Below are 15725 nucleotides of genomic sequence, written 5' to 3'. Positions count from 1 at the left end.
TTTCAGAGTATAGACTGTTAGGGATTCCACTATTAACACTCCTGGTGGTCCATTTCAGAGTTAGTAAGAAAATTGAGTGTGAACTTGGTAGAGGACATTTTAACAAAGGTCACCATTTATATGTAGATAACATGTACACTGGTGTGCAGTTTTTCAGGAAATTGTTCAAAGTGGACACTGTTGCTTGTGGCCTAGTCTGCTCTAAACATAAATGTTACCCTAAGGAGCTTGTTTGCAAAACATTTAAGAGAGGACAGTGCAGTAACTTGCGTAGTGATGAACTTCTAGCTGTGAAATTTGCAGACAGGAGAGATGTCCACATGCTACCATCCATGATGAAAGTACTTCGCCACTGACCGTTTGAGGTCAGGTTGCTTAAGCGCGCAAACCTGTGTGCACTTTGGATAACAATTAGCACATGGGTGGTGTACATAGAATAGATTAGAGGTTGGAAATTTACACTACTGTTTGTAAGAATTATATTTGGTATAGGAAGTTTGCTCTTCTTTTGTTCCATTTAGCAACCTTCAGTGCTTTTCTTGTAATTCAAGGATTGTTCTCCAGATTCAAAGATTACATTTGTTCAGTTTCAGTAGTCTGTGATAGGCAGCCTTGCTGTAGTGGAACAAGGAATTGTTCCTAGAATTGGAGTGGTGGGGGATGTGGCTAGATTAAAAGATCACCACTTTCTTGATTACATTCCTCTCATGCCCAAAAAAACTATCCCAGGAAGAGATTTAGGGCCTGTGTCTGAAAGGTGTGCGGAAGGTGAGTCGTATGTACTGCCCGGAGGGTCTTCTAATCCTGGGCTATATGTACTCGTATGTTTTACATTGGCACACACACAATAGAGTAATTGAGAGCAACCACAAGAGTCAAAGTGAACTGACTGGTATGTTTAACATTTTTTGTTCAGATTTCACGTTTGGCAGAAGTGCAATGTATTTAGTTAGAGCTGTTGTGGCTGTAGATATAATTCTAGTTTTGTATCTACTTCCAATTGGTTTGTGTTTTCATTTTTGTTATGAAAAATGTGATGGGGTGTGCATGGATTAGTGTTTGGCTGGCGGTGTGTGTGAACTGGTGCTTGGCTGGCTGTGTGCATGGACTGGTGCTTTGCTGGCAGTGTGTGAGAACTGGCACTTGGCTGTCAGTGTGCCTGGACTGGCACTTGGCTGGTGGTGTGTGTGGACTGGCACGCGGCTGGCAGTGCATGTGGACTGGTGCTTGGCTGGTGGTGTGCGTTAACTGGTGCTGGGCTGGCAGTGTGTGTGGACTGGTGCTTGGCTGGTGGTGTGCATGAGCTGGCATTCGGCTGGTGGTGTGCATGACTGGTGCTTGGCTGGCAGTGTTTGTGAGCTGATGTTTGGCTGGTGGTGTGCCCAGACTGGCACTTGGCTGGCCGTGTCTGAGTAGTGACTTGCAGATGGTCACTACACACACTGCTAGCCAAATGCCAGTCCACACACTCTGTCAGCTGCCAGCTGGTGTGACTGCTTTGTCAGTCATGTGGGTGTATGAAAGTGATGGGCCCTTGAATGGCTCTGTTCATTGATGTGAGTGTTGTAATATGCTGGGCCCGCTGCTGATGGTGTGAATGGTCTTGTGTATATCACTGCCTGAAAGGTGTGTGAATGGCCTGTAAAGTGGTTGGTGCCTTGACGCAGCTTTGTAACTCATCAGTTTTGAGACATTGGTTCAGTTTTTTGACGTTTCAATTTTGGAAGTTTGGAAGTTGACTCTGGGGTACTTCACTCCCACGGACCTCAAGAACAAATGGGGACTCAATCCTCATCAATCCTTGTGCCAGGAGACATGCATGCAGCTTATGGCCTTCAGGGGGCAGGGCCTCCACCCTCACGCTCAAAAGCACTTCTGCATCCTGCAGCCAGGGCAGTTAGGAAGTTGACTCTGGGATTCTTAACCCATGGACTTCAAAAGCACTAGGTGACTCAATCCCCAATCCATCTTTGTGAATGCAGGCGCGCATCAGCTTGTGGCCTTCAGGGGTTGGGGTCTCCACCCTCATGCTCAAAATGGCTCCTGCAATCCAGCAGCATGGGAGCTTGGAAGTTGACTTTGGGTTACTTCACCTCGAAGGACCTCAAGAGCACTAGGGGTCTCAATCCTCCATCCATCCTTGCGCCAGGAGGTGCACCTGCAGCTTGTAGCCTTCAAGGGGCGGGGCCTCCACCTTTGAAGTCAAAAGAGTTTCTGCAATCCTGCAGCAAAGGATGCATGTGGGCTACACCCGGGCAAAGCCTGGGCTAAGGGCAGACCCGTCCACATCTGCCATCATCTGTAGGAGGCTGGGCTGGGCCAAGCCACAAGTATCTGTTTCATGAACACCCGTGGAAGAGTGCCTCATGTAATAAGCATAGTCAGCCCGTGGAGTTGTGTGAGTAGTTGTTATTATCTTTTTTGCTCCTAGTCCTTCTTAATACTTGGCTTGTTTGCCCTATATTCCTGGTCAGTTTTTGGACTTCCTGGGAGTTGTGTTTTTGTGGACTGTGCCGTAGTGGGGCATTATCCTGTTAAGTTTGCTTGTGAACTGTGGGGCTGTTGTCAAATGTTTCTTGAGTTCTCTGATATGCACATGTACAGTGCACATGTAAAGAACTGCTTCTCTTTGGTCATAACACAAGATACATTTGGCCTTTTCTTGGGATACTTTTTTATATTTACTACAGTTGTATGTGTGGCAATGGGGAAGCAGAAGCCCCCACTAGCTCTGTCAGCCCCACCCAGATCTATACCCCCTGTCTCTGGATGGTTTTCTGCAATGTGCTGTGGGAGTTATCTCTAAAAAGATAGAATTAGATGAACGTCAACTATCTCTTTCCTCTCCACAATTGGTAATTGTCATAGTTGAACAGCTACCTGCCCATGACATAGCAGAGCCAGAGCAGATTATTGAGCCACTGGTGACTGATGCCTTGGGAAGTTCTGTACCTTCATCTATACCTGAACTTACAATTTCCCTGAGTGCCTCTATATTTTTAGTCCATTTAGATCCTGAAATATTAGTGGTCTCAGAGGAGGGAGCAATAATGGCAGCACCGAGAAAAAGAAAAAGGGTGGAGGCAAGTATTAAATCAAAACGCCAATGTGTGAACACTATTGGGTTGCCAAGAGGGTCTGGTGCAGGTTGTAAGGAAATGGACAGGCTAGCAGCCTTATTCAATACTTTATATGATAAATGTATTCCTGCTTCAACACCAAACTGAGACCAATTTGTGAGCGGTTGGCCGCATTAGAACTGAAGTTCAATAGCAATATAGCACCCACAACTCTCACGAGTGCTTCAGTTCCAATATCTGCATCTTTACTTTCTACTATAACTTTTCCTACCCCGATAGTTCATTCTTCGGCTGGCGGGGGGTGCTGGCTGTTGATTCAATAGAAGTACATGATGTTAGTTGTATTAATGGTATTAATGGTATCAACAGCATCAATGGTATTGATGGTGCCGATTTGCTGAATTCCTATCCAATTATCTCAGTACAGGGTATTCATATTAGATGAGACTTGTAAGCTAGGTCCATTTCCTTGCTTACAGCTAGCGTGACTGTATAAACAAATGGCCACTCCAACGCCCAAGCTACATCGACTAGTATATTAATTGAAACCCCTAATGTTATCTCTATCAAAGGGGAGAGACAGCCTTCCCCACCCAATCCTGTGATTATCAATCTACCCCCGGAGGTTGAGCCTTATATTATAATTTTGGATAATGTACCTCCTCTGACGGATGGTTATTCTGAAAGTCATGACCAATTGAAGAATAATGCCATTCACTTGTTTGGTTCACAGTCCACTTTGGGGGGTGGGTGAATGGAATAATTTGGTAACAAGGGTAAATTGGATCAGAAAGGTACCAAAATCATTTGAAGGCAACTGTGTGATTATAAATGTTAACAGGCCCCGTGCTACCGGCAGTGTACTTGCCTCTGTTCGTCACCCAATAATGAGAGGCCCTCGAACCTCCATTGTGGCACTGCTGCTGTTTTTTTTCCACAGACCCATCATATTCTATCTCCCCTCACAACCTCCGGGACAATAGTATATGAGGCATCAAGCATCAATGTGGGATGGTCAACCTGTAATCCACGGTCCAGTGGCTATTTCTAACAGGTATGTCCTGTTGGCCTCTCTCGGGGCCAGATGTACGTACCATTTTTCTTGTTGCAAATGGCCCGTTTCGCAGAATCAGGCCATTTGTGATGGGAAAAAAACATTTTGGTATGTACAGACCCTATTTTGCAATACGGTAATCTATTTACCGAATCGCAAAATAGGTTTGTGAGTAGCAATTAGGAAGGGGCATTCCCTTCCTAATTGCGAGTCGCAGTGCGATGTAGGATTGTTTTGTGATCGTGAATGCGGTCACAAAACAATCTGAGTTAGCACCAATTTCAAATTGGTGCTAACCCATTCGCAAACGAGAAAGGGTCCCAGGGGACCCCTTCCCCTCTGTGAATGGTAGCGACCACTGCCTGCTCTGAAAAAAATTCAGTTTTTGAAATGCATCCAATTTTACTTTAAGGAAAACGGGCTGCATTTGAAAAAAAACTGCTTTATTTAAAAGCAGTCACAGACATGGTGGTCTGCTGTCCCCGGCAGGCCACAGTCCCTGTGAGGGCAGCCATTCCCAATGGGGTCGCAAATTGTGACCTACCTCATGAATATTTATGAGGTAGGTCATTTGCCACCCCATTGGGAATCGCAAACAGTGTCAATGACACTGTTGTACATCAGGTTTGCAACTCGCAAATTGCGAGTCGCTAATACTCGCAATTTGCGAGTCACCAAACTCAATATTCATACATGTGACCCTAAATACCTTTGACTGACTTGATGGGGGTGATTGCCCAGGGGCACTTTAGTGATGCCAATTGAACATTCCAATGAGAGTTCCATAAAATCTAATCCCAAGGTACTAGACCTAATCAGTTGGAATATCTCTGGGCTTGCATCTAAATTTGAGTATCCCTCCTGGTTGGATTTCATCAGAGGCTTTGAGTGATCTGTTTCATTGGCATCAGAAAACTTGAGGGAGCCCCCCTGCAAAGTACATGGAGGCCCCCCCTCCCGTCTTATTCAGGAGCTCTTTGGCCTGGGTACTATGCTGAGGGGGTCTCTTGGAGCTCAGGGGCCCCCGCCCTGTAGGGGCTGTGGTGGGCAGCTCAAAATGTTATTTTTTTGAGGGGTACTAGACCTTCTTTGTTTGTGCCACTGAATCCCGGATAGGCAGTTTAAAGGGGGGTTTGATTGTTTATGTCTCCCTGGCAGTGAGGGAGAAGCTGGAAATTCTCCCATTGGGTTCCCCTAATTTTCAGGCTATATCATTTTCATTGATGGGTTCCACTAAGATGCTGTTGATAACCTTTTATAACACAAGGTCAGTCACTCGTGATGTTTGTCACATTCAACTGCTGGGCTCTTTCTTGAGAAATTTAAAGGACACCAAAAGGTCAGCAGATAATATCATTCTGGCTGAAGACTTTAATATTCACATGTGTGGGGAGATAGGGGAGGCACGGAGCACACTCTAGGTTGTCTGCTCTTCCCAGGTTTACACATGGAACATTCCAACCAAGGCTCAGCGCTAACCATGCTCACAAGTTAGTTTAGTCTAGAGTTATCACTTGACAAACTTGTGTTATCTAAAGTGAATCTCATCAATCTCACGTTCACTGAGAGGGTGTCTGAGTTTTTTATTAACTTTGTTTTCCTTTCTGCCCCTCTTTTCTTGTGTGTGTTTGAGGTTGTGATACCATCGAGCCCCTTCAGTGGCCATAACCCAGTGTGTATATCTCTATGTTGGCCTACCCAGGGTTCTGCAAAGTCAGTCCTGGAGAGCCGGGTCCATGCCAGATTTTTAGCATATCCACATTTAGAAAAATGTAGATTTCTGAAACATCTTGTTTCTAAATGTGGATATGCTAAAAATCTTGCATGGACCCGGCTCTCCAGGACCGACTTTGCAGAACCCTGGCCTACTCCATTGCAGGCCCGCTCTCAGGGTGTTACCGGGGTTGTAAAGCCTAAGACTCAGGTAGTCCCATGTTGTCCCTGATAGTTTTTGCAATACCCTTTATTCCTGCTGTGAATTTGAATTTAGCACTTGTCGGTCTACAAATTCTAGTTGGTATTTTAGGGGCCTTTTAGATTATTTCTTCCACTGTGCCCTCCCTTCTTAAAGCGAAGGCACCTCAGAACATCTCTGAGACTTCCAAATGGTTTGACAAAGACTATTCCCTGGTGCTAAGGAACCTAAAGCGTGCTTTGAGCACCAAGCCGAGGGATTACGCTCTAGTCAAACGTACACATTATGAACAGGAGCTAAAAAGGTGGAGGAACAAACCTACGGGACTCTGCCTCGGAGAACTTATCAATTAGAGGCATGTACTCTGAAACACAGCTCTAAGTTCAGGAGTACTTTCATCAGCCTCAGAACCTGTAGCCTCCTTAAGATCGTCTATCACCGAAGAAATCTGGGTGACTCATTTTTAGGAGGCCTATAATATGTTATCTGACAAAGTCAATAGTAAGGATACCCAGGTAGAAGGGACCTCTAAATTGACCTGCTCCTTCGAAGATATTAAAATGGGAATTTTGGGCCTATCTAAGAACAAGACCCCGGTCTAGACGGAATTCCCCCTGGCCTATATATTAACAATATGGAGGTTTGGGCCACCACTTTGCCTCAGTCATTAATGCAGCAATTGTAGAGGGCCCTCCACAATTGTGGACTACCTCGATCATCGTTCCTGTGTGCATAAAAGGGGACAGGGACAATCCTCAATGCTATAGGCCCATCTTAGTGCTAGATTTGGTGGTGAATGTGGTGGGGCGTACCATCCTGGATAGATTGGAGACATGGGTTGAGGAACACAGGCCCTCATTACGACCCTGGCCGTGGGTGATAACAGGCTGGCAGTAACTACCACCAAATTATGCCCATGGCAGTAATATCTCCGAAAGACATCCATTGTACCACACTGACCTACAGGACAGAAACATCAGTCAGCATGGTGGTAGCCGCCTACAGCCAGGCAGAAGACAAAGTACCACCCACCATATTAAGACCCTTCAATCAGCCACCTTTTCCGGGGCAGTACGAATGCCATCAGAAGCCTGGTGGAAACAGAGCACAGAAGTCAAAGGACTCACAATTGGAGACACAGGGAAGAACCACGCAGCCATGGAACCCGAGCTGCATGTTTTCCCAATGATCTTCTACGTCATGCTCCACCTGGAACACCAACGGCGGTGAAGACAACGACGGCGAGTACAGACGCCTAGCACACAAGGGAGGGTAGGAGGAACACAAGAGTGACACACACGCACAACACACACCCCACACACACACACAGCATACAGACAATTAGATGCACAAGAAAATCAATTTGTCCCCGATAATTGGCAGAATAATGCAAGGACAACAGGAACTGACTAAAGTGATTGTAATAAGATCAACCTCAAAAATAATAAGTCGATGTGGCAATACAACAGATATGTACAAATGTACAAAAAAGGGACACCGCCCAGTCCATAGTTCACAGGGCCCACATGGCCACAGGGCAAAGTCGAAGGCCCTACTCGATCCCTGCCCCAATACGGAGAGAACACTGCAGGGGCATCATTTGGCAAATAGGCAGTCACCTCAGGGGAGGGGGGCACCTCAGCCGGATATGGAAACAAGACCACTGGTTCTGGAAGGGGCAACATGCCCTATGCTTGGTCTTGGGGAGTGCAAGGCCACAGTCTCTGGAGTGGGTGAATACCCCACTGGTTCTAGAGGGGGCAACATGCCCTGTGCTTGGTCCTGGGGAGTGCAAGGCCACAGTCTCTGGAGTGAGTGAATACCCCACTGGTTCTGGTGGGGGCAGGCTGCACAGCAGCCCCTGGAGGCTGGACTTTTTTTACATCTGCCGGCGGTGACGGCTGCACTGTGATGGTGGTGGTGGGAGGCTCCTACTCAGCCCCTGCCCCCACGATGGCTGCACTGCGGTGGTGGTTGTGGGAGGCTCTTGCTCAGCCCCTGCACCCTCCGATGGCTGCACTGTGGTGGTGGTTGGGGGGTGCTCCTGCTCAGCCCCTGCACTCTCAGATGGTTGCACAACCATGGCTGGCGGTGGGGGCTCCGTGACAGCTGCTGGTGCAGGCTCCTTCCCCTTCTTTGTGGGTGCAGGCTCCTTCCCCTTCTTTGTTGGTGGTGAAGGCTTCTTCCCCTTCTTTGTTGGTGGTGCAGGCTCCTTCCCCTTCTTTGTGGCTGGTGCAGGCTCCTTCCCCTTCTTTGTGGCTGGTGCAGGCTCCTTCCCCTTCAGTATTTGTGGCCTGGAATCCTTTCCACCATGAGTAGGTGCTGCCCTGGACTGTTTGGCTGAGGTGCTTGGCTGGGTCCTTGATACCCTGGCCATATGTGCAGGACAAAGGGGTAGGGGGTAGGGAAGAGGTCAATCTGGGAAAGGAAAAGCTTTTTAGGGACATTTGGGCAGGAAGAGGAAGAAGTAATGGGAGTGGAGGAAGACGGAGTGGGTGTTGGAGGTGTTTGTCTGCTGGATTTGGGTGCAGGTGCATGGGATGTATGGTGTTGTGAAGTGGATGGCTGTTGGGTGTCTGAGTGCTTGCGTTTGTGTACTTTAGTAGGAGGGGACAGACACAGCGGGAGAGGATGCAGGGAACGTGTGCATGGATGTTGTGGAGGTGTCTGCCAGTGAGGTGTGTGTTCTGCTTGGTGTGGTGATGATGTTGGTAGTGGATGATGATGTAGTGCATGGAGGTGTGAGTGTGGAAGTAACTGGGTGGGAGGTGGAGGAGGAGGGGAGACAGTGGAAATAGTGGATGTTGTTGTGTCTGGACTGGATGGTGTTTGTGTGAGTGCCTGTGGGATGAAGTGTGGTACTTGTGTTTGACTGTGACACTCTTGGGTGTTGTCTTGTGTGCATGCTGGTCTGGCTGTGTGCTTGGGATGGGTTGGGGTTGAGGAGAATGAGACTGGGAAGTGGAAGTTGGAGGGAGGACAGTTGAAACAGAGACATTGGCTGCCATCAGAGAGGAGGCCAGAGCCTAGATCGATCTCTGTTGGTCCACCAAATCACTGTGAATGCCCTCCAGGAATGCATTAGATTGCTGCATCTGGGCTGCCAGCCCCTGGATGGCATTCACAATGGTTGACTGCCCTACAGAGATGGATCTCAGGAGGTCAATAGCCTCCTCACTTAGGGCAGCAGGGCTCACTGGGGCAGGGCCTGAGGTGCCTGGGGGAAGGAGATGCCCACCCTCCTGGGTGAGCTGGCACGGACAACTTGCTGAGGGGCTGCTGGGAGGGAGGTGCTGGTACGGGGTGGCAGCTGTACCTGCAGTTGGGGTGGTCACAGAGGTGTCCGCCACCACCAGGGAGCTCCCGTCAGAGGAGGTATCTGAGTCGGTGTTGTCCCCTCCAGTCTCTGTCATGGTGCTCCCCTTGCCCTCTGTCCCACTAGTACTCTCAGCGTCAGTGGACTCTGCCTTCAGGGTCCTATGGGATGCAGCTCCCTCTGTCGCTGGTGCCTCTGCTTCTCTGCCAGATGATGCAAATGCACATAAGGACAGGATATGAGAACAAGAAAGGGGGGGAGAGACAAAGGATACACTGGGTCAATGACTGCACTAACACCACTGATGGCGTACACAGCACCCTCACACACAGGAAACAGGCCTACACACTATGCATTGCACTACCAGTGATATTGCTAGCCATCAAGGCATGAAGAGGAGCACACACCGCCAACTGCAGCACACCTTGGACCCATGTAGCCCTGACCAGTAATGAATGCTAACAAGCTAGGTAAGCAGTATTTCCCCTTCAGACCCTTAGCCGCCAGAGGACCTACACTGCTATGTCTGGCCTAGGGGCACCCACTGACACACAACCACCACCCGGATACCACCCCTTCAGCCGTGAGCTTCAATGATGGCCACTGTACTCACCCTCTTGTGGCTGCTGTCATGCCCTCAAGCACCCATCCACCTCAGGATAGGCCAGCGCCAGTATGTGGGCTATCAGGGGGGTCAGGGTCCAACGGCACCCCTTCCACGTTGGGAGGCCATCCCCAGCTGGGCCTTCGGGGTCTTCCGTGCCCAGCGTCTCAGGCCCTCCCACCGTTTGAGACAGTGGGTGCTCCGGCAGCCATAGACCACCAGGGTCCGCACCACCTTGACAATGGCATGCCATATACCCTTCTTTTGATGAGCGCTGACCTGCAGAGGCAATACAGACAGGAGAACACCATTAGACAAACAGTCCAGCCAGTTAACCGAATGGCCCAACATACCCGTGTCCATCACCATTGGCACACATATATCCCAGTACACAACATGAACACCGCCAGGAGGACATCCACCTCCCCTTACATGATGCCTTCAGACACAACTACATGCATTCATGCCACATGCATTGTGCCCACAGTGTACTCACCTGTTGGTCTGGAGACCCATACAGCAGTCCGTACTGGGGTAGGACCCCATCAACCAATCTCTCCAACTCCTCAGAAGTGAAGTCTGGGGCCCCTTCCCCGGTCACACGGGTCATGGTAGGTTCCAGACATAGGTCACAGCGGCACATGCAGTGTATGTCCTCTCCTATGGAAGGTCAGAAAACAAGTGATGAATATGATAGAAAATGGCGGTCACATCCGTGGCGGTGCATATCGTCACTGCCGGCGTAGATCACCATTGGCCACTGTACCATAGAGCCCAATTATAACCAATGAGGAGTTGCACGGTGGTTCATGACCGCCACGGCGCACAACGTGAGTGGTATTACCTCACTTCCACCTGTCCCTCCACACAGGACAGACGGACGCCATTTTGGGGGGGGGGGAACAGGCCTATGGATTAATGCTGCGCCACAGGATAAATAGGCACATACTTGACAAATTACACTGTCCATAACATATCTGCAGATTGCGGATTGCTGTTGTGGCTCCATTGTTCAGTTTTTGACCGCCCGTCGCTCTTTTGTCCCTTAGATACCTACCGCTGCGGATGAAGAGGAGATGGAGACAAGACCCCCATATACAGACCCCTGGTGGAATTGGCTACACTGGAGGACAGGCACATTATCCTCACCTATAGACTGGACATGGCCACAATCACAGAGCAGTGTGCACAATTGGAGCCTGACCTGATATCTGCTATCCATCATCCCACTGGGATCCCCCCTCTTGTGCAAGTGCAATCAGTTCTCCATTTCCTGACAACTGGTTCTTTCCAAATGACAGAGGGCTTGGCAGCAGAAATGTCACAGCCAATGTTCTCAATAGTGCTGACAAGAATGTTGTCTGCCCTGATAAAACACATGTGCAGCTACATTGCATTCCCCCAGGGTGGGGATTTAGCCACTGTGAAGGCTGGATTCTATGCAATGGGACATATCCCCAGTATAATTGGTGTGACGGAACACATATTGCATTTGTTCCCTCCCCCCACCAGAATGAACAGGTCTTCAGGAATCTTAAGAGCTTCCACTCCATGAATGTGCAGATAGTGTGCTTGGCGGACCAGTACATCTCCCACATCAGTGCTCAGTATCCTGGGTCAGTGCATGATGCCTTTGTCCCGAGGAATAGCAGTATCCCGGATGTGATGGCCCAACTACAGAGGCATAGGGTGTGGCTAATAGGTGTGCCCTGGTTCCCATACAGTATATGTTGGCGTGTGCCTATGGTGTTGGTCATATAGGATAGTGTGTGGCGAAATGTTGTCCCTCAATATTTGCCGGTGACTTTGGTTACCCAAACCTATCATGGCTGCTGACCCCTGTGAGGAATGCCAGGACAAGGGCAGAAGAACGTTATAATGAGGCACATGGGCGAACCAGAAGGATCATTGAAAGGACCTTTGGCCTCCTGAAGGCAAGGTTCCAGTGCCTCCATCTGACAGGTGGATCCCTGTGCTACTCACCCAAGAAGGACTGCCAGATAGTTGTGGCATGCTGCATGTTGCACAACCTGGCCCTCAGACATCATGTACCTTTTCTGCAGGAGCAGGAGACTGGAGATGCCCCTGTGGTAGCAGTGGACCCTGTGGACAGTGAGGATGAGGAGGCAGAGGATGAGGATGTTGACAACAGAACATCTGTGATCCGCCAGTACTTTCAATGAAACACAGGTGAGACAGTGCAACTTTACATTTCAATGTCTTTGGTTGTATTCTGTGTGGCATTGGCATGCTGGTATTTCCTTTTTCTATGCCCACTTACTGTTACCTCTGGCTATTCATTTTGCAGATGTTGGTGATTTGACAAATACTGCTGGTGTGATCACGACAGCAAGCTACAGGTCATTGATTCTATGCTCATTCCATGTACAGTTCATTTGTAATGCTTGTAGCTGTTTCAATCAATACATATTTGAAATACACGACACACTCTAAGTCGATTTTTATCAAAGGGTGTTTATTGAAGTGCTGAGATATAGAGGGGAAAGTGCAATGGGATGGGGTGATGATGGAGGAAAGTCCAGGGTATTGTTCCAGTCTGTTCGTAGCACAGGTGCATTGTCCAAGTGGACATAGGAAGGGGCGCAATGGCAATTCAAGGTGGACAAGGTGACTGAGTGGGACACAAGGGGGACAATCCGGAGAGTCTCATTTTCTGGTGGGGGTCTTGGCAAGTGTCACTGGCTTCTGTCTGGATCGCAGGGAACATTTGCGGGGTGGTTCACCTTCTGCAGGGTGATGGGTGCTGGTGGCCTGTTGGTCCTGTGGTGGGCTTCCTAGCCACTAGCGGCAGCGGAAGTTGAGAGCTGTTCAGGTGACTGGCTAGTGGCAGGGGCCCGCTGGTGTGACACTGCCTCCCTCATGATGTTGACCATGTCTGCCAGCATCCCTGCTATGGAGATCAAGGCCTTGTTGATAGCCTGCAAGTCCTCCCTGATGCCCTGATACTGTCCCTCCTGCAGCCGCCTGTTCTCCTGCACATTGTCTAGGATCTGGCCCATCGTGTCCTGGGAATGTTGATAGGATCCCAGGATCTCAGAGAGCGCCTCCTGGAGAGTCGGTTCCCTGATCCTGTCCTCCCCCTGGCGCACAGCAATCCTCCCAGTTTCCCTGTTGGCCTGTGCCTCTGTCCCCCAAACTGTGTGCCCACTGCCACTGACCCGAGGTACCTGATTGTCTTGGGGGCAAGGTGTGGCCTGGGGTTCCTGTACAGATGGGCACACTGCAGATTGACGTGTCCTTGGGACAGAGGTTTGGGTACTCTAGGTGGGTGTTGTGGTGTTGGTTCCTGTTGGGGAAGGCTCTGTGGTCGTCTGTGACTCGGATTGGGTGACCGGCTGTCCAGTGGTCCATGATGGGCCAGGTAGATAATCCAGATCCTGAAGACCAGAGTTACTGTCATCACTGTGGGCCTCTTGTGGACTGGATAGTGATGGCACCTCCTCTCCAGTGACATTGGCTGAGGTACCTGTGAGGATGTCAATGATGTATTATGCTCCATGTGTATGACATTTTGTACATCCCTGGCCTCCCCTCTATGGTTGGTGTTGCCCTGACAGCTTTTACTTGTGTATGTTGGTGTATGGTGGGATTGTTAGTTTCGCTATGCTGTGCATGCTTTAGTGATGTGAGTCCAGTCCTCCTCTGACTCCGGCCAGGCCCTCAGGATGAAGTATCGCCAAGACTTGCTCCTCCCATGCTGTGAGATCTGGGGGAAGAGGTGGGGGTCCACCACCAGTCCTCTATATGGCGAGCTTGTGTCTTGCTGCTATGGAACGTACTTCCCCATAGGTCGTTCCACCTCTTCCTGATGTCGTCCCTTGTTCATGGGTGCTGTCCCACAGCGTTGACGCTGTCCACGATTCTCCGCCATAGCTCCACCTTCCTGCCTACTGATATTTGCTGCACCTGTGCTCCAAACAGCTGTGGCTCTACCCTGACGATTTCCTCCAGCATGGCCCCTAACTCCTCCTCAGTGAAACGGGGGTGCCTTTGTGGTGCCATGGATGTTGTGTGATATGTATTGGTGAGGACGTGTTGGGTAATGTGCTGGGGTGTGTGATGTGGCGTGCATGAGGGGTGTATGGGTGTGAGTGGTGTGTGGCTCTAGTTGTCGCAGTGGTCTTGGTGTCAGTCTCGTGCCAATGATTTGTATTTGTAAGGGGTTGTGGGTAATGTGGGTGTGTGTTTTATAATGGTGTGGGTGTGGTGTGTGTAAGGGTGTCAGGTGTGTGTTGTTTGAATTGGCCATTCTGAGTGCAGCGTTATGTACCGCCAATGGTTTACCGCTGTTGAATGTCCGCCGTGGTGATTCATGGGTGATAAAGTGATGGGCGTTGTTCTGTTGGCGTAACGGTGTGGGTTTTGGGACTGCCAGTTTATCACTGACCTTTGGTCTGGCGGATTTGTGTATGCAGATGTATTCTGTTTGATTGGTGTGTGTGTGTCATAATATGGTGAACGGATTTCCACCACTGCAGCGGTAAGTTGGCGGACATCAGCGTGCCGGTAAGCGGAATTTACCACCAGTGCCATAATGAGGGCCATAATATCCTAGCTGAGGTAGAGTATGGTTTTCGATCCGGCCACTCAATTGTGGATCAGTGTCTAAACTTATATATGGTTTTTGGTACATATACAATTGCACGTCCAGGCTCTATAGAACTGGAAATCATGGATCTCACCTCAGCTTTTGACTGGTTAAGTAGAGATAAACTATGGCATATCATGCTATCCATGGGTGTGGACTGGGACATAGTCCTTGTTTAAGGGATCTACATAGGAATATGGTGGCATTGGTGCTGTACTCAAAACATCTGAAATGCAGAAGTTGTTTTGACATCTGTACGGGGGGTGCATCAAGGCTGTATCTTGGCAACTTTAATATTTAATTTATATGTGAATCATCTGGAACAGGCCTTAATCGCCACGAAGACAGATTGTCCACAAGTGGGGTCTCACCGGCTACCAGTGCTTTTATATGCCGATGATGCAGTCATAATGGTTAAGACAGGATTTATCTGTTAATGTTAATAAATCTTTTGTTATGGTGGTCGGACATTGTTCCAATAAAACCAAATTCTTCCATATAGGCGCCAGTACCCTCCCGAAAACTAGAGTCTTCTCATATTGGGTTTCACTGTTTGATTCATTTTGTCGTGGCATCCCTTGGTGAACAGGAGAAAGAAGGAATTAGTGTGGGCCAATGCTGTGGTTTTTAATTTTGCCACGAGACTAGGAGAATGCCCAATAGAGCTTTGTTGCAGGTATACAGAGCTAAATGTGTTTCCAAGGTAGTATACGGGAGTGAGGTATGAGGATACGCTTAGCAGACTGAGCTGCAGAACATGGAAAACACCTTTCTGTGGTGACTTTTGTGTGTTTTGCAGTGTGCTCCCACCTTTTCGGTCCATGAAGAACTGGAAGTTGATTATATTGCAAGTACTGTGTCATTTCTTCCTTTCTCACTTTGGGTAGGCATCTGTCCAGGTCTGAAACAATACTGAATAAAGAGATCCTAAAGGACTGTTTGGCCCTTGATCATGTCCACTATATTCCATGGCTTAAATAAATGAAGGGCACCCTGCAGAATCTAGGTAGGTTACTAGCTTTTTAATACACCTAAGCGCATAATCAAGGCAGATTGTACAAAGCTCAAAGATTTGTTCATGCGGTGACGAGCAATGGACAGAGAAGTGATATCTTTAATTAAGTCGCACGTACCTAACCATTTTTTG

Source organism: Pleurodeles waltl, chromosome 6 (genome assembly GCF_031143425.1).
Source record: "Pleurodeles waltl isolate 20211129_DDA chromosome 6, aPleWal1.hap1.20221129, whole genome shotgun sequence".
Taxonomy (NCBI): domain Eukaryota; kingdom Metazoa; phylum Chordata; class Amphibia; order Caudata; family Salamandridae; genus Pleurodeles; species Pleurodeles waltl.
This window is presented reverse-complemented; position numbering follows the sequence as displayed.